The 20,314-nt window shown below is 34.1% G+C and overlaps 1 protein-coding gene across 3 annotated transcripts in view; it reads left to right on the top strand.

The window, feature by feature from the left end:
* The first annotated feature begins 8,368 nt into the window (after positions 1–8,368).
* LOC148941834 (uncharacterized) overlaps positions 8,369–20,314 on the top strand; it is a 102,040-nt gene continuing 90,094 nt past the window's right edge. The window contains exon 1 of one of the 3 annotated variants that reach the window (XM_089102872.1): positions 8,369–8,507. The gene's annotated coding sequence lies outside the window, so the exon portion shown is untranslated. Of the gene's footprint in view, positions 8,508–8,553; positions 8,637–20,314 lie in introns of those variants that run through there. The other 2 variants (XM_089102874.1, XM_089102873.1) reach the window with 2 other exon arrangements.

Genomic DNA, 20,314 nt, shown 5'->3' on the forward strand with positions numbered 1-20,314 from the left:
AAGATATTTGCGTCTCATATGCCATCTTCTATTCAAAGTACAAACTCTATAACTCGTAATTAGCAGACCCATATATACGATCGATATTGGCAAAAGCCAAAACAAGAGACATTCAAGTTTTGTGATAAAAACCAGTTTTTTGACATGATGCCTATACATGCCACATTTCGATAGAGTCGTGGTTGGTTTAGAATCGGCATATCATCACCTTCGTATTAGCTTAAGAAACAAAACAAGTCTTGTGACGTCAGCTCTTAAACATGCCCCTTTTCGACAAGAATTCATTTTTGTTTCTATGGGGCATGGCCGCATAAAACCTGTTTCAAACATGCCACAAAGCGGCTGATCCTGTTTTCGACCGACCCCTGATATGCTGCAGCGGAAGAGTTACATTAAGCCAAAAATGAGCAGAAATAGAGTCAAATAATCTTCAAAGTGCAAAAATATCGCAAATCAACATCAATAAATAAACGAACAGAAATTACAATAAATAACCGATAACATGAGTAGGGCTGACATATGAGTAGGGCTGACAACCCCCTTGCCTTTTCAAGACCAGAATATGATTTGTACTTTTGAAAAAAAAAAATAAAAAATGAATGTGGACTGACATTTTAATATTCATATACCGGTGATCTTCTAAGAACTTAAATTTAAGGATCTCTCCCCCGGAGAAGATGGTTTCCAAATGGATATCAAAAAGTATCCAAAAGATTTTGACACAATTTGAAAGTTTGCTAGACGGTTTCCATGAAGTTTGATTGAGATCTGATAGTTTTTTGCAAGAGGTCATAAAGTTATTTCACTTAGTTCCCTCCCCCAAATCATAGGTTATCAGGTATGCACCTCTAAGTACGGACTAAACACTTACTCTTACTTCACCCCAAGTATATTTGAGGCTGGATAGCCTCGTGTGTTATACATCCCAATGACCAGATGTTACAGACACCACCACTTTTTTCTAACCTCTGGAAATTTTGTTAAAATCCTGATCTAAAGACATAATTAGTATGCTAGTTTTCTCTCCCGCCATGTTTGGTCAAGATGTGACTATTCTCTCTGCTAGATGGCCTGCTGACAAGAATCTTGGGACCCTCTTTCAATGTATCGATTATAGATAATTTTGGAGACTATGTAGACAGAGTATCGATTATGTTTCAAATTGTTTCTGGTAGTTCAAGGACACAACGTGGACCCTAGTTTTTAGTTTATATCAAATTTGACTGATTTCTCCTCGTCCCTTTTGGCAGATGTATAGATGCCAAGATTCTGGAAATCCCTCTCTCTTTAAACGAGTATTATCACAACCATATTTGTTTCAATCTACTCTTGGGATGCAGAATAAATATACTTAACATGTTAGGCATGCAAATCCACTGTACTTAACCCCCCACCCCCTAATGTGCAAATATATAACCCAAATTTGTTTCTAAAGTATTATATTTTTATCATATTTAGGAATATTTCATTAGCATTGAGCGTCAGAGAAACATATTAGAAGAATATTAGGTAGAGACTATATCATACAAGAACCAGGGAAGAGTTAATGGGGAAGTGAAATAGGAGATAACTTGTGTCTATAGCTGTCTTACCTCAATTGAACTAACGACTTAAGAATAAAATAGTACTTTTCAACTTCTCGAATTGAAAACAAAAAATTATGCTTACTTCTGATTTAAAAGGGAAATGGCTAATTATGATTTTTGAACTGACAACATAGCATAATCACTTCATTTAACTACTCAAATTGTCTCTGCTGAGACATTGGAGTGAAGAAGGGACATAAGAACTGGGCAAATATAAAGAGTTACAGCAAAAACATAGTAAAATCATCAAATTTATGATAAAATCACCAGTTTTTGAGGTAAAATCCCAAAGTCACCAACGGTGGCAATCTTGACCATGAGAATTATCAGTACATAGATGTAGACTGAGACTCCAACACCGCACCGATTTATTGGCGGTGCGCTGCCGATAACACACATGCCAGCATGGAGGAAAACTTTGGCGGCACACCGCCAGTTTGTCTATACTTAGCAATATGATTTTGCAGTTATTTGTCGAATTTGATGTTCAAAGCAAGCCAACGTGCTAAGTAACCTCATAAAAATCTGTCGGTATTAAGTTCTAACCAGAAAATGGGAAAAGAGCTTACAGACAGTGTAGGTCGCACTGAATTTAAAGGGGGACGGGTGACCTGACCCCCCAGAAACTTCTCAAGGTTCATTTAAAGAGCTTATTCTTTTATTGACAGCAGTCCTCTTGATTTCTCGCAGCATACTTGGATAATTTATCTTGAAGAGGCTCACAACAACAAAATAACTTTCCTCTTTACAGATCTTGTTTTGCTTTTGGCATCTATTGACATTATCAAACAGCTCGGGATCATTCACTGGTGCTGCTATACAACGTTCTCATCAAACCCAATTTACAATATAGTGTAATGTTCTGGCAATTGACTTTTAAATCGGAAAAACTGAAGTTGTGACTTTTAAATTGGAAAAAGTGAAGAGTATTTGCCATTGGAGTCGCTGCATCACCAGTCATGCTTGACCTTTGTGTTCAAGTTTCTAGCTGGTGAACTCGCGTCTGCATTCAAGACATTGTTTCGGCCAATCTTGGACTAGCATAATGTAAATACCCGATCCTTGTCAAACCTCCAAAATACTTTTCACCCCGACTATGCGATCGGATTTTTCTCCGAATATAACTTGTGTAAGGTCATGGAACCTGTTCCCAAAAGAACTAAGAGGTAGGAGCTCCCTTGCATCATTTAAAAGAAGAGTAAAAAAAAATCATTTATTAGTATTGGAAAAGATTAGTTATATAATGGTGATTAAAATTCATTAAATATAAATAGATAAAAATAACATTAAAATTTTATTTTATTTTGGTATAATGATGAGGTGGTTTCCCCTGGGGCAAAGGGCAGGAGAATATTTGGTAGTTATATTTGAAAAAAGGAGAAGTAAGGTTGTTTCTGAGAGAAGGAGCAGTGACTACGCTGCTTGTTATGTTTAAAGAGTAGAGTAGAATTTTATTTTTAAACTTTAGGGTAGCGATTGAGGATCTGGGCATCCAGGAATGGATTGAGCATTGGTACTATGTGTAATTTATTTTTTGAATTAATAACCTCATTGAACATGGATTGACATGGCCAAATAGTAACCGAAACTAAAAAAATAGAATTTGATAACAATAGGTATATTAAAATATTTGCAATTTTATGCTGATGCCAAACGCATTAAGTTCTTTAATTTTAATGTTACACATCAAACACAACAAGTCTGAGAAAAATTTGTCTGATTTTATATAATTTGGGAAATCACCCTTCAAAAGCCTAGTGATCCTAGGCTTAGTGATCCTAGGCTAGTGATCATATGGCTCTTTGATACGCTGAATCTGATGATGTGTTTTTCATTAAAATTCTATTACTTATAGGGGGTCTTTCCTCCTTTTTTCGAAAATCAGACAAATTTTCTCAGGCTCGCAGCTTTTGATGGGTAAGACTAAACTTAATGAAACTTATATATTTGGAAATAGAATAAAAAGCCAATTGTTTTGATATATCTATTGGTATCAAAATTCCGTTTTTTAGAGCCTCGATTACTACTGACCCAGGTCGCTCCTTACTTACAGTTCGTTACCACGAACTGTTTGATTATCCATCAAAATCCAAATAGAGATCATTGAAATATTGATAGTTTTTTCTGCGCTATCAAAAGTATTGTTTTCATAAAATTTTAGTTTCATGAATAGTAATTAAACAAATAGAAAAGGTTTTTCAACTATAGTAAGGAGCAAGTTTAAAACATAAAATAAATATAAATTACTCTCTATATAAGGGGGACTGCCCCCTTCTCAACACTGTTAATTAAACAAAAGTTTTTTAGTGCTTGGAAATTTTTTTTCCAATTGTATAATTTCTTAAAAATTTGGAAAAAAAGCTAAGCTTCACAGTAAAGAGTAGAAGACAACCCCCTTATTACAAAGAATATTCTGTTCAAATAGGTTCCAAATTTGCTCCTTGATTTCAGTCGAAAAGCTCTTTTTTTATTTAAGTTCTGATTGATTTCCAAATCATACCCAGGCTTAACGAAGATATAATTTGAAGTACCGGTCCCTAAAATCTCTGGTTAAGTACTTTTAAAATGTGTATATCAATAATTGTACGTTGATTATTACCGTCCTACGTTTAAATTTGCAATTTTAATTTTGGATAAAATTTGAATATACTTAAAAATTTGACGATGAATATTAATTTTGGTGAAAAGTTAATATTACTACTAAAGAAAATAAAATATTACCACCTAGCCAATATGGATTTCGGAAAGGGCTTTCGACGGATCACGTGATTACCCATTTTATTTGTAAAGTGAAAGATTTTCTAGATACGGGTTTTTATGCCTCAGCTTTATTTATTGACCTGTCGAAAGCATTTGATGCAGTAAACCATAATCTTTTAGTTAGAAAGTTAAACCACTATAAATTAATATCTGTCAGATAGGTCACAGGTCGTTATAATTGGACCAAAAAGATCACGAGATCACCTAATAACTTTCGGAAGTTCACTGGGATTAATTTTAGGGCCACTCCTTTACCTCATTTATATAGCGGATATAGGAAATTTGATGAAAAATTGTTTGACAATATCATTCGCAGATGATACAGTTTTATAATTCCGAGCTTTAAGTAATGAAACGCTTGTTAAAACCATGGAGAGTGCGTTGAATGATCTAATAAAATATACGAGAAGCAACCGTTTATTGATTAATATTAAAAAAAAAAATACATGATTTTTCTACTATTAAAAAGGTAAACACTGAACTATCTTTAACAGCTGATGGACATTTAATATATAGGGTTTCAAAATTAAAATTTTTAAGGATAATCATTGATGAATTATTGTCATGGAAAGAACAATTAAATTGAATATCTATAAAAATTGTAAGAGGAGCTGGGATTTTGTATAGACTTAAAAATTTCCTTCCGATAAAAGTTTTGCGAACCCTTTATTTTACTCTAGTTTTTTCTTATATGCATTATAGTTGTTACGTTTGGGCTAATTCTTTTTGTTATAATTTAAAGAGAATTCAAATCTTACAAAATAGAGCTGTAAAGTCGATTTATTTTAATAGACTTAATACTAAAGAAGCTTTTCTTAAATCTCAGTTAATAACAGTGAGACAAATTTGTCAGCTCCAAACTGCTGTTTTCATGTATAAATACTTGAATAATCTAGCACCCCCAGGACTAACACAACTTTTCCTTTTTCATTTATTGTCATATTATCATGCTTATCCAATGTCGTCATCTACACATTTTTCTCTTATCCCGGATATTTGTCACACGCAAAGAGTAGCTTTTTCTATCAAATACGTTGGAGTAAGATTATGGAACAGTATTCCGCTGGAAATAAAAGATTCTGTTTCAGTTCCGTCATTTAAATATAATTATAAGAAACACCTTCTTTCTATTAGTACAAATAAATAGTTTTTAGGAGGAATCTCTTTTTTATGTAGTGTACAGTACCTTTTTTTTTCTTTTTTTTTTATTAAAAGTTTGTTTATTTGTCAATTTGTTGCTTGTCAATAATTAGTTATAGTATTTGTATGAATATTCAAGTTCTCCAGAAATTACACTTAGGCCCTAGAGATCATTGATCAGTATTTTTTTTTCTTTTTTTTTCAAAGATTTTTTTTTTTTTCAATTTGTTGTTTTTCAATAATTAGTGATAGTATTTGTATGAATATTCGAGTTCTCCAGGGACTACATCTAGGCCCTAGGGATCATTAATCAGTCCCTGGAGTTATGTTTTGTTTGTGGGTTTATATTGAATAAAGTCAAAGTTGAAAGAATTTCGGTTGGATGAAAAGGAGTATTATTTTTGTATGGATGGAAATTCTGTGAGACTTTTGATCTTCTACATAACCGAAGCCATCACAACCTCTACAATAGGATTTTCTTATCGATAAATAAATTACATTCATTCTTTTAAATACATTGAAATACTTCATATGAATAGAAAAATATTACCATTTAAAATTGCGGAAAATTAATTTCCTAGCAGTATTTTCCACCCCAAAGAAATTTCCTGTGGGGCTGATGATGACCTGCCTTGCCTTTTCCACCTTTGTGCTTTTAGATATAGGAATGTAACATTTTAGCTGTATAGAAAAACATTTTAATTAATTCCTACTTCTCCCTACCTCTTTCAATATTTATCTGAATCCTCAGGAAGAGTAAGCAGTTTGTCCATTAAAATATACTTTTGTAGGAATCTACCCTACCCCCACCAAAAACAATGACTCACCCCCCTTCATTATAGCTGATAGGCAATTACAGATCATCAAACGTAGCCTAATTTCATTACAAATAAAGTAAATCAAATTGGTTGAATCCAGTACTGTTACCGTTTGGCATTACTTCTTTTGCAACTGGAAAGCCTAAAATATAATTATTAATACTTTGTAATCAATTAGCTTCTCAGAATTTTAAATTGATAGCAAATTTGTCCTCTTCAGGGTAAAGTCGTAGTTTGGTGCCCTAAACTGTCACCCAACCACCACTGCTATTTTGGCGTCTGGTCCTTCCCTGAAAAATTTTCTGCCAGCGCCCTTGCATAAGAGAAGAAATGGTACCGGGGTCCAGCTTGTTTTTTAAAGGTTTCTGAATAAGCTTGAGCAGAGAAAATTGTCTTTCTGCTGAGACAATGGAGTAAGGAAGGGATATCAGCACTGGGCAAACATAAAGAGTTGAACAAACATAGCAGCAAAAACATAATAAAATCATCAAAGTTATGATAAAAATCACCAGTTTTTGAGGTAAAATCACCAACTGTAACAACCTTGTTGGGGCTGTGACAACCCCAACGCTACAACGATTTATTGGTGACACGCCACCGATGACACACACGCCAGTATGGAGAAAAATTTCGGCGGCGTGCCGCAGGTTTTTTTATGCTTAGCCATATGCTTTTGCAGTTATTTGTCAACTTCGGTGCTTTATGCAAGCCGACGTGCTCAGTAACTTCGTGAAAAATTTTTGGTATAAAGTTTTAACTAGAAAATGGAAATGAGAGCTTGCAGACAGCATATGCCAGGATGAATTGAAGGGGGATGGGGGGCCTGAGCCCCCAGAAATTTCTCAAGGTTTATTTAAAGAGCTCATTCTCTTTTTGGCAGCAGTCCTCTTGATTTCTTGCAACATACTACTATTACTACTAACGCCTCACCGCAGCACCAAGCCACCCGAGGCCAACACAGCTACATATGCTCCTCCTCCGTCCTAATCTATTCAAAGCCTACCTCTTTACACTCTCCCAGGAAATTCCCATTTCATTTAAATCTTTCTTTCCGACCAATTTCGGACCAGAATAATGTAAATACCAGATCATGATCAAACCTGAAAAAAACCTTCACCCCGACTATACGATCAGGTTTTGCACAAAATATAACTTGTGCAAGGTTCCCAGTTCCTAGAAGAACTGAGAGAGGAGCTCCCTCGTGTCATTTAAAAAAAGAGTAAATATCATTTATTAGTATCAGAAAATGTTAGTTAGATAATGGTAAACAAATTATGTAATTTATGTAATATAAATGGATAAAAATAAAGTTAAGGTTTTGTTTTGGTATAATGATGAGGCATTTTCCCCTTGGGCGAAGGGCAGGAGGATATTTGGTAGTTATGGCGGAAAAAATTAGAGGTAAAATTGTGTCTGAGAGTAGGAGTAGTGATCACGCTGCGTATTATGTTTAAAAGGTAGGGATTGAGAATTTCAGCGTCAAGGAATGGACTGAGTATTATTATTATGTGAAATTTATTTTTTGGCAGTCAGCAAAACCTATTGCCCCCCCCCCCCAAAAAAAAATGGCTGGTGACACCTTCGATTGATGCAGCGTAGTCCACGGAAAGTAATTATTCATAGTTTTTACTCCCTGCCTGTATCTCTATGTAATTCCATCGCAAGGCAACTTCTATATGGTTGCCACTAATTTTATATTTTTAAACTATTTTCTTTAACCTTTATCTTACCCTGCTACGAAAACCCCAAAAACACACTCAAAAAAAGAATTAAATACTCAGAGATATTCTATACTATACATTCTGCCAGTATTTTGTTAATATTCCAAAATTCATTTCTTTTCTTCAATATTTTTATTTGTTATATTGTCTCTTTGGCTGCTCAGTTTTGCATATGGAGGGGTTTTTGTACAGATTTTTGGGGGAATTGTTCCTGGGGGGAAGCATTCTCCGGAGTTTTCCGGAGGGGGGCCTAGCATCCTCCCCTATATGAATGCAGAGATATCTGTATTTCAGTTTGGTATATTAGCTACACGCCATCTATTACAATTTAAATCATAATAATTTTTGCTCTGTTATTTAGATATTAAATTGAAGCTGGATAATTTATTGAGACGTTGAGTATATTTGCCTAGAAACTACCAAAGACCATCTTTCTGTTAGTGCCCTTTACTAATAGACCATAATTTACCTTATTAGTTGAGGTAAAGTATATCAGGTTAAAATTGTGCAGTATCACATCCATATTGGTAATTTCATGCCTAATCTTGATGAATTCTTAATATTTTTGAATTTTTAGAGGAAACAAATTATTCGAATTCTGTTTGATATAGGTAGGCCAATTAGATTAAGCTGGTAAAGTCTAAAATTAGGCCTATTTAGAAGGAGACATGCTAGAACCAATTTTTTTTTAGATTGTTATAAAAATATTTTTAGACTGTTAGGCCTAATTGTATGCTTGTTCTCTTTAGTTTTTGAAAATTTGTCTCCAGGCCCCTCTAATTGTCCCATAAAGCCCTAGGCTATGTAAAGAAACTAACCAAAAAATGATGAAATTTTTACCATAAAAAGGCTAGGTTCCTTTAGGCCTAATTTATGCCTAAAGAATAGCCTATAGCCTAGGCTTATTTACAACAAAGGGTAAATTTGCAGTGAGTCATATAAATTAGCTGAGATGAAAGTGAAAACATCATGTGATGCCTTTTTTTATGCTCTTTCATGATTCAATAATTGCTTCTGGGGCTATTTGCATCTTGAGCCCTTAAAGGGACCCAAAAGATTGGCTATTTCATTTTTTCAACCATAGAAAGAAGGTAGGGTAAAATTCTACTTTAGCTACTTTTGGCTATCTTGGAAAGGGTTAAGGTTAGGAAAATGAAACTTTCAGGGATGGGTCTACAGGTTAAATTATGGGTAAAGTTCTATGAAATCATATTATTGAGTTATAAAAAAAATGAATAAAACATATGATGCCTTTTTTATGCTGTTTAAGAATATAATAATTATTTATATAAGAAATTAATTTCAGCCCCCCCCCCCCCTATATATTACAATTACGGGTTAGGTTAGGTTGGGTTAGGGTCAATAAATACCAAATCATATTATTGAGTTTCAAATAAAGTGAATTCACCATTCAATGCCTTTTTTTATGCTGATTACGAATATAATAAGCATTTCTATCGGAAATGAATTTCAGCTGCCCCCTATATAGGCTATCCCCAACCTAACCCTGAATTGGCCTATATAGGGGGGGGGGCTGAAATTCATTTCCAATAGAAATGCTTATTATATTTGTAATCAGCATAAAAAAGGCATTAAATGGTGTATTCACTTTAGTCCTAACTCAATAGGGTAAGACACCCAGTAGTCGGGCCACCTGCCTATTTTCGGACATAATCTTTTATACTATTTTAATCACCAATTTACAATGAGCTGTTTGTATGTCCGAGTTTAGGCAGAATTGTCACTTGTTAGTAAATTCAAAAATAGGAGGCGCTGTACAAGTGAAACTATTTGAATTAGTAACCTACTTGTTCAGAAATTCTTCAGAAATTTTTCGATACAAAAATTAAGTTTCTAGGTGGTATATTAGAGTAGTTTAAATGTCAAAAAGTGATTAAAGTGTCCGACTACTGGGTGTCTTACCCTAATATGATTTGGTATATATTGACCTGGGTTAGGTTAGGTATAGCCTATATAGGGGGGGCTGAATTCATTTCCAATAGAAATGCTTATTATATTTGTAATCAGCATAAAAAAAGGCATCAAATGGTGTATTCACTTTAGTCCTAACTCAATAATATGATTTCATAGAACTTGACCAAAGTATATCCTGGGAAGTTATTTTGAAGTACCTACATTCACTCCTTCTCGCTCTAGAGCGTCCTGACCATTGATGACCTTTAAAATTCTGTGTGTTATAAAACTGAAACCTTGCAAAATAGATCTTCTGCTTAAATAAAGTGAAGATCGAAAATAGATCTTCTGATTAAATGAAGTACAACAAAAAAATTTTCAGCTTCACACCTTTGTTCAATCCCAATTTATAAGGTTTTAAAGAAATGCAAATACATATCCTAAATTTAAAAAACAACAACATTGGTATGGCTTAAAATTCTACACAAATGACAGAAATTGCATTTTCAGGACTAAAGTCAGAGAAAAAGATACTGATAACTGAAAATTAAGGTAAAATATTTTTCTGTCAAAATTTCAATAGGTATAGACCTGTTATGTAGGCAAATTTCAGGACCCTCTAGAGGGGAAAAGAGTAGAGGTGGGTACTTCAAAATACCTTCCTGGGACATACTTTTGCCTGTAGATCCATCCCTGAAAGTTTCATTTTCCTAACCTAATCCCTTTGAAAATTGGTTAAAATCACCACTAGTTTATAAATAGGTTGTTCAGAAGTAATAGCCTAGGCTATATTCCAAAAATACTTATTTATAACAATTCAAGGTTTTTTTTGCATTATCAAGGCCTCTTGGCTTAATCACTATAGAGAAGGCAATGAGAAAACCCATTTTTGACATCATAACCACTGTAGACTAGGCAATGATTAGCTTGGTTTGCATTGTATATACAATAGTAAACTGTGGTTTATTGGATTTTAGGGGGGGGGAGGTACCTAGGTTAGGTTACATATTTAGTATATGCAATGCTTTAACCCCCTGCCCAACCCTAATGTGCAAATATATAGCCCAAATTTGTTTCTAAACTATTATATATTCATCCTATTTCATTTTATTTAATTAGCATTAACCAAACTTGACTTTTTCAAGAGGCCCCAATAATGCAAAAATACCCAATTCAAGCCTTATATATTAGGCAACTCAAATAGAAACTATTTTCCTACTGTTTCAAGTTTTTCAAATGCCATCAACAAAATAGCATTGAAATTGGTAAAATTCTACTTATCTACTTTTGGCTATCTTGGAAAGGGGTTAGGTTAGGAAAATGAAACTTTCAGGGATGGGTCTACAGGCTAAAGTATAGGTAAATTTTTGGCAGTCCATATTATTGACTTACAAATAAAGTGAACATACCACTCAGTGCCTTTTTTTATGCTCTTTACAAATATAATAATTGTTTCTATTGGAAATTCAAATTTATCACCCCACCCCCCTAATTGACTTAAAAATAAAGTGAACATACCACTCAATGCACTTTTTTATGCTCTTTATGAATATAGTAATTGCTTCCATTGGAAATTCAAATCTACCCACCCCACCCCCTAATGTGCAAATAGGCCTATATACCCTGAATTGTAACCACACAAAGAAGTTATCAATGCTAGTTAAGTTATTGAAAAGTGGTTAAAAACATATAACTAGGGTAAATTTTTGACAGTTCATATTTTTGACTTACAAATAAAGTGAACATACCACTCAATGCCTTTTTTATGCTATTTATGAATATAGTAATTGCTTCCATTGGAAATTCAAATTTACCTACCCCACCCCCTAATGTGCAAATAGGCCTATATACCCTGAATTGTAACCACACAAAGAAGTTACCAACACTAGTTAAGTTATTGAAAAGTGGTTAAAAACATATAACTAGGGTAAATTTTTGACACTTCATATTGTTGACTTACAAATAAAGTGAACATACCACTCAATGCCTTTTTTAATGCTCTTTACCAATATAATAATTGCTTCTATTGGAAATTCAAATTTATCCACCCCCATAATGTGCAAATATACACCCTGAATTAGAATATACCATGAATTGTTGACAGCAAAGTTTTGAATCACAAAATTCAGTCTATTTTTGTTGATGGCATTTGAAAAACTTGAAAGGTTAGGAAAACATTTTATATTTGAGCTGCCTAATAAATGAGGTTTGAATTGTTATATTTAGGTGTTTTTGGAATATGTTACTCTTGAAAAACTTATTTATAAACTAGTTATGTTTTTAACCACTTTTCAATAGCATAACTATTGTTGATAACTTCTTTGTGTGGTTACAATTCTGGGTATATATATTTGCATATTAAGGGGGTGGGGGGTGAGTAAGTTTTAATATCTGATAGAAACAATTATTATATTTGTAAAGAGCATAAAAAAAGGTATTGAGAGGTGTGTTCACTTTATTCCTAAGTCAATAAGGTGAACTGCCAAAAATTTACCAAAGTATGTCCTGGGAAGATATTTTGAAGTACCTACCTCCACTCCTTCTCGCTCTAGAGCATCCTGACCTGTGATGACCTTTAAAAAAACTGTGTGTTATAAAAGTGAAAGCTTACAGAATGGATCTTATGTTTGAATGAAGTACAACAAAATTGTTTTCAGCTTCACATCTTTGCTAAACACCTTTTTTTAAGGTTTTAAAGATATGTAAATACATTTCCTAAATTTAGAAAAAAAAACATTGATATGGCTTAAAATTTTACTCAAATAACAGGAATTGCATTCTCAAAACTAAAACCAAAGAAAAAGAAGCTGATAACTGAAAATTAAGGTAAAATGTTGTTTTGTCAAAATTTCAATGGGGGGGGGGGTCTTGGATGAATTGTACAAAATGGGAACTAAACCATAGGCTAAGAACTAGCATAAAATTAGGCTAGTCTCTAAAAATGTGTCTCTTTTTCTGAAGAGGCCCAATTCTAGACCTTTCTGATTAAGCTTACACCCAGGGTAATATCTTTAATTAAGGATTGCTGGCTCAGATAAGCAAGGTGGCCTTGGCTAAATTGCTTTCCACCTAAGAATTCTCAGACCACTTAGGCCTAGGTAAGAATCTACATAACTCAGCCTGGTACTTTATTAGTAGCTGGGCAACACATGAGAAGTGAAGTTTGGTTAATTCTAATGAAATAAAAAAAATTATGATAAAAATATAATAGTTCAGAAACAAATTTGGGCTATATATTTGCACATTAGGGGGGGGGGGGTAAAGCATAGCATATATTAAATACATAACCTGACCTAGGTACCTTTATTCTCCCTAAACCCCAAAAAAACTAAAGTTTAAATATAGTTCCCAGATTGAGAAACTTTTTGTTCAATCACTATACATTGGAGACTAACTGGTTATTATCCTATCTGATCTTGCGGTTCCTTTGTGTGTTGCCTGGCTACTAGTAAAGTACTCTCAGCTCCTTTCCGAGATAGAAAATATACCACCTAATTTCTTTGGTAGGCCCAATTAGATAAGATAAGATATTTATTTCGAGAAATTACTATCACAAGCCCTGAAGGGCCGAATTCGAATTTCGAAGTCCATAAAAAAACAAACAAGCAAGAAAATCATAACAAAAGCACAACAATAAATAAATAATCAAATATCGGAATGCTGTATTATTCCTTTGTCACTTATATTAAAAACTTCAAAATAGCAACTAGTTAATAATATAAAAACTAGTAAAACTGAAAAAAAAATAATATACACATTAACAAATGTTTAAAAAACAACATAAAAAGGGGATAGGGAACAAAAAAAAAGAGTATAGAGAAAACCGAGCTGTTTCTTTTATTATATAAGATAAACGACAAAATTTATGCACAAATTAACCACTATTTATTAAATCAGTAAAAAAAGGGATAAAAGATTTCTTATACTGCAAGGTAGTACAAAGAATGGGAGATAAGGTGGGGATAGGCTGGGACACAGTTCGCGGAGGACGATTTCTGTCAGGTACATGGTATTCAGGGAAAAGGTTAGCAGTACGGGGGTTCAAAAGTGCCAACTTACCAAAACGGAGGCACAAATTATTTCTTTGTCTCTCGAGGGTCTCTAGGTTTGAAATATTTAACAAATGCAAATATGGTATCTTGCCCTCTTTAAAAATAATTCTTAGAGCTCTCTTTTGGACATTTTCAATTTTTTGTGTTGCTTCATTAGAGAGGCCAGGGTGCCACACAGGACAAGCATTCTCTAATATGGGACGCACAAAAGAAATGTATACTTGTAGTAAATATGATTGAGGGCAACTAAATTTATTTAAAAGTTTAAGAAGGGAAAGCGAGGAGTTTGTTTGTCGTAGGATATTATTTATATGGGCATCCCATTTCAAATTGGAAGAAATTGTAACACCAAGGAGTTTAAGAGGTTTGACAGAGGTTTCAGGAGGAATAGGAGCAAGAAAAAGGGGAGGGGATTTAAGGAAACTTACTGAGACTATTGCGGATTTAGAAGGGTTAACTGTCATGTCAAGGGAAGACGCCTCACAGGCAATATCGTGGAGTATGCCCATTGGGTTGCTAAAGATGTTTTTATGACATATCTCTAAAACTGTCAAGTCATCGACAAATTTCCATCTATTGTCATAAAGGGTTGAAAGGCTGTTAATCATAAGAGAAAAAAGGAGAGGGCCTAGAATAGTTCCCTGAGGAATGCCATTAAATATGGGGAGATGATCTGAGAAACAATTTAGATATTTAACTGCTTGAGATCTATTATAAAGAAAAGAGGCAACAAGCTTAACAAGGAAAGTTTCAATCTGGAATTCATTTATAAGTTTATCTATGAGTAAATTGTGGTTAATCAAATCAAAAGCTTTTTGAAGATCAATAGAAATTAGATTAAGCCAAGTGTTAGGTTTTTCAAGTAATTTACCCATGGTATAATTAATTTAGCTCATAATATATTGGCCACAGCAAGGATAAATTTGTGTAAATTTCCTATTCACAGATCAGTAAGATATGTAACAAATAGACTTACCTTTAGAATCAGAATTTTATCATGAATCCAAATATAACAGTCAGCTCTTGTCATGAATTTACTTTATTCTCCCTCCCCCCTCCCCAATGGGAAAAGCTAGGGTTTTGACCTTAGAGAAGGGATAAAGAATATGCTGACAAAATCCTCCAATGTGCCAACAAATGTGGACACATAAGCTAAATTAAGACCCAAAAAAGGTTTGAAATTCCAAGGCATGCATGCTGATGCCTTGGAACTTTAGGCAGGCCAGGATTTACACATAGGCCCAGGCTTAGGGGCACAAGTTTTTTTGTCTCTATTAAAAGTGGGCTGATGTGATTTATAGTAAAAATACCAGGTGCACTCTGCCGCCATGCTTCCTATTCACAGTAAGGTGATTTTAAAACAACACAGGAATTTTGTGGCCACTTATAAACTGTCAGATGCCTCCCAAGAACATCAGCTGAGAGCTTTGTAACACCTCCCTCTTGCAATACTTTTGGCTCATCACTGATCAGTTGCATTCTGTTTAGGGCTTCCACAATCCCTAAATTTTCAGGGACTTCCCTGTAAATTGCTTAGGGGTGCCAAAAATACTTTGACCTAGAGATAGCAAAGACTTAAATCCAGCCCTGACTTTAGGGGGAAGTCCTCCTCCCCCTCCCCTAATTGTCAAATATTTATCCTGAATTGTGTAAATACAATGAATGTTCCATATATGACTCTTTTCTTATATGCAACTTCTACAGCAATAAATTATAAAACACATTATTAATGTATTAGCTTTTGAGATAAATTATTAAAATTTAATATAAAAACATTTTTTATAATAGAACACAACAACATACAATTTTCAAATGAAGATATAACTCTGCAGCAACAATTACTTACAAATAACATTAAATATAACTTTATATAATGAAAATTAATATATAGCATTCATGATTAAAATAAGTTAATTATTACTTGTAAAAAGCCTTCTAATTTTGAAATGCTCAACAGTTTGAAGATTGATACCCTGATTTTCATCTAGCAACAATTCTAGCCTAGTGTTGCTACCAGGTTAAGCTGATTATCTCGAAGTAGATACAGAAAACTGGTTTCAAAAATAGGTTTCACACAAGTACCTGAAGGTGTCAGCACTGCAAGCTGATGCCTTGGAACCTTGGGAGGAAGTCCTGCTCTCTTAAAGGTCAAATATATACCCTGAATTGTATAAATGTAATGAATTTTCCATCATGGGTGCCCATAGGGGGGTGCCCGCCCCCCCCCCCCCATGGCTGAATGATGTTGCCTTATTTTTATATTTTTGTTCTGAGATTTCTAATATATAGGATTACAAGTGCCAATTAGACAAGGTTTGCCCCCCCCCCCTGGAATTCAGCTTATGGGCACCCACGTTTTCCATGCATCACTGTTTTCTTTAAATCCATCTAACAGTTCTACAAAACAATGGAAACTAGGTTGTATGTTATATTTGGATTCATGACAAAACTTTGGTTCTAATGGTTGAACTATTTCATTGCTATCTCAATAATCTGAATTGAAAAAATTATCTGATTTTGGTGGAGTTTTTAAATCCTTTTCTGAATTAAACAAAGGACAAACAGTAAAGTTTTAGCAAAATTCAACTAGGGTTAAAGTAAATACACCATTGATGCCTTTTTACCCTATTTTGAAATTCAATGATCACTTCAGGGGGAAATTATGCTTTGAGCCCTTAAAAGGCACAAATCAGCCATCAACAACAACTTAAAAATGTGTTTCTCAAAGAACTGGCTTTTAAGAGAAAATTCCCATTTTTAGCTGATTCAGGAATGGTCAGGCCAGGATCAAACAGTTCATGGTAACGAACTGTAAGTAAGGAGCGACCCAGCTCAATGGTAACCAAAACTCTAGAAAACGGGTTTTTGATACCAATAGATATATCAAAAGAATCAGATTTTAAAGCTTAATTCAGATATTTAAGTTTCATCAAGTTCAATTCTACCCATCAAAAGTAATGCGCCTGAGAAAATTCGGCTCACTTTCAAAAAAAGGGGGAAAGACCACATAAAATTTACGGAATCTTGATGAAAATCAGACCCTAAGATTCCGCTTATAAGAAAACAAACATGTTGAGGTTTCAAGCTCCTATCTACAAAAATGTGGAATTTTTCATTTTTTGCCAGAAGAAAGATAACGGATGCGTGGTTAGTTGGTTTTTTTTTTTTTTTTTTCCCAGGGTTGATCGTATAGACCCAGTGGCCCTAGAATATAGTGGGTGGGCTCATTTGAACGGAAATTAAAAGTTCTAGTGCCCTTTCTAAGTGACCAAAAAAAATGGAGGGCAACTAGGCCCCCTCCCACGCTTATTTTTTTCCCAAAGTCACCCGATCAAAATTTTGAGATAGCCATTTTGTTCAGCATGGTCGAAAATATGATAAATATGTCTTTTAGGATGACTTAATCCCCCGAAGTTCCCAGAGGGAGGGCTAAAAGTTATGAACTTTACCTAATGTTAACATATAGTATTGGTTATTGGGAAGTATACAGCAGTTTTCTGGAGTTTTGTTTTCTGGGAGTGGGAGGGAAGGGTGGGTCGGTGGTTATGTTGGAGGATCTGTTCATGAAGGAAGTTTTCATGGGGGAAGGGTAATTGCCATGAAGGGGGCGCCGGACTTGCCAGCATTATTTATTGGTTATTGGGAAGTATACAACCATTTTCAGGAAGGATTTTTTCTGGAGGGGGGGGCTAGAGGAGGGGGTTACTCTGGAGAACATTTCCGTAGAGGATGTTTCTCTGGGGTAAGGGACATCTCTATGAAGGGGGCGCCATGTTTCCACGCATTATTTAAAAAACGAGCAGAAATTAAATAAAAAAAAAAGTTTTTTCAACTGAAATGTAAGAAGGAATATTAGAACTTAAAACGAACAGAAATTATAACGTATGTGAGGAGGTTATCCCCCAAGTCAATACCTCGCTCGTTACGCTACTTTTTTAGTGCTTTCAAAAGAGCTATCTGTTCTAATTAAACGGCCTTTGTGATTCAGGGGTTTGTGAATCAAATTTTTTTTTAACTTTTAACGTAAAGAGCGTGGTATTGACTAAGGGGAGAACCCCTTCATATACGTAATAACATATACGCAATAAAAAAACAAGCGATACGGCTCAATAGTAATCAAAACTTTTAAAAACGGAATTTTGATGTCAATAAATGTATCAAAAGAATGTGTTTATAATGCTGATCCTAAATATATAAATTTTATTAAGTTTAGTATTACTCATCAAAGGCTACAAGCCTGAGAAAATTTACTCGATTTTTTAAAGAGGGGGAAACATCCCCTACAAGTGAAAGAATTTTAATGAAAATCCCACCGTCAGATTCAGCGTATCAGAAAACCCTATTACATAGGTTTCAAGCTCATATCTGCAAAAATCTGCAACTTTGTATTTTTTGCCAGAAGAAAAATATACGAATATAAAAGTTAGTTACGTAAGTTAATTTGTAAAGACATCCATTTAGCAAAAGAAAAGTAAAATTTTTATGCAAATAAAAGCTGCATTAACTAAAAAACGATCAGAAATTGAATAAAAAAAAACAAGTTTTTTAAACTGAAAGTAAGGAGCGACATTAAAACTTAAAACGAACAGAAATTATTCCGTATATGAAAGGGGGTGTCCCCTCCTGAGTGCTCCAGTATTTACACTAGTGTTTGACTCTGTCTTACAACTTTAATTTTTAAAACAATAAAAAAACTTTAGTGTAAATAGCAAGGCGTTGAGGAATGGACAACCCCTTTCATATACGGAATTATTTCTGTCCATTTTAAGTTCTAACGTCATTCCTTACTTTCAGTTAAAAAAACTTGTTTTTTTTATTTAATTTACACATAGGCCTGAGCCTAGAGGTGCACAATGCCAAGGAGTGCAAAAAAACAGAACAATTTTTTTTTCTTAGCAAAACCTGGACTGATGTGGTTTATTGTCAAAGTGCCAGGGGCACTTTGCTGGGTGCCACTTATAAACTGTCAGATGTCTCCCGAGAATGGCAGCTGAAAGCTTTGTATCACCTCTCTATTGCACTACTTTTTGGCTCATCACTCATCAATTGCCTTTTGATCTGATCCCCAATTTTTGGGGAATTTCCCCATAAATCTGTGTCTCCACACAAAAAAAATGCTTGGGCCTAGGGGCACCAAAGAATTAAATCCAGCTCTGGGAATGGTAATTATTATTTTTATTAATGTTAATTTTAAAATATTATTATTAAAACGAATTTGCAGTTTTTTATTTTCACAAAATCCCGCATTTTTGTTTTTATAATAACATTTTGCTATTAAGACTAAGGAAATATAATAATTATCCTGAATCATGTGCAAATAACAATTTTTTCTTGCTAGACAATTATTTTAGAAAGATGTTTTTAAATTTTTGGTTACTATGGACTGTTTTACCTTTTGGGGCCCATTTAAGGGCTCAAAGTTTAATTTACCCCTGAAGTGATTATTGAATTATAAAAGAGTATAAAAAAAGGCATCAATTTCAATCCTAGCTTGAATATGTTGCCAGCTACAAATTTACCAGACAAAGTGTTGCTGAATCAATATTTCAGTTGCTAGGTCTTTGTTTACAGGGACAAGTAGCAAGCCTGTTACACCACCTTGCTGTAACAGGGATTGATCCCTGGGTTCTGTATTAGCAACCAGAACATCAATCCACTATCAGAGGTAGTTTTAAGGGGGGAAAGGTGGGTTGCTTGCCCTGGGTGCATAAATTTTAGGAGTGCACAATTTTAAATAAATAATATAATAGTTTTAGCCTTTTTGTAATTTTGCTAGTCTTAGAACTTATTAGTTTTGAATTCTTCCTAATCCTGTTTGCACTTTCTAAATTGCTGCATTAATCAAATGTTCCCTGTTCATTTATCTTCTGTCTTTTTCATTTTTTATCTTTTATCTTTTCATTTATCTTTTGTGGTAGAAGCTGTAAAGTAGCTAAAGTGTACCTCTAATGATTATCATAGTATAAGTGTAAGCAACTGAATGCTGATTGAAAATATACAATTGCTTTATCAAATATGGCTATGGGCCAGAAAATTTTGGACTTGGATGGGCCAAAAAAAATTTTTGTGTGGAACAGTTGCATCAATTTTGATAAAAAGAAAGGTTCCATGTGAGTGTCCATGCTAGCTACAGTTTTGTCTGTGATTAGTTAACTCTTCCACACAGTTTGGTTTTAATCAGATTCAGTTTTCAGCTAAGGTAGGTTGGCAACAGGTTTTGGCTAATATGTTTACTGGAACTACCAAAAAAGGATTCAGTTTTGACTATTGTTTTGCCAAAAAAATTTGGCTAATATGTTTACTGAAACTGCTAAAAAGAAGGA

The sequence above is a fragment of the Artemia sp. Qi Xiang Cuo genome, chromosome 17 (assembly GCF_049724085.1).
Source record: "Artemia sp. Qi Xiang Cuo chromosome 17, ASM4972408v1, whole genome shotgun sequence".
Taxonomy (NCBI): Eukaryota; Metazoa; Arthropoda; class Branchiopoda; order Anostraca; family Artemiidae; genus Artemia; species Artemia sp. Qi Xiang Cuo.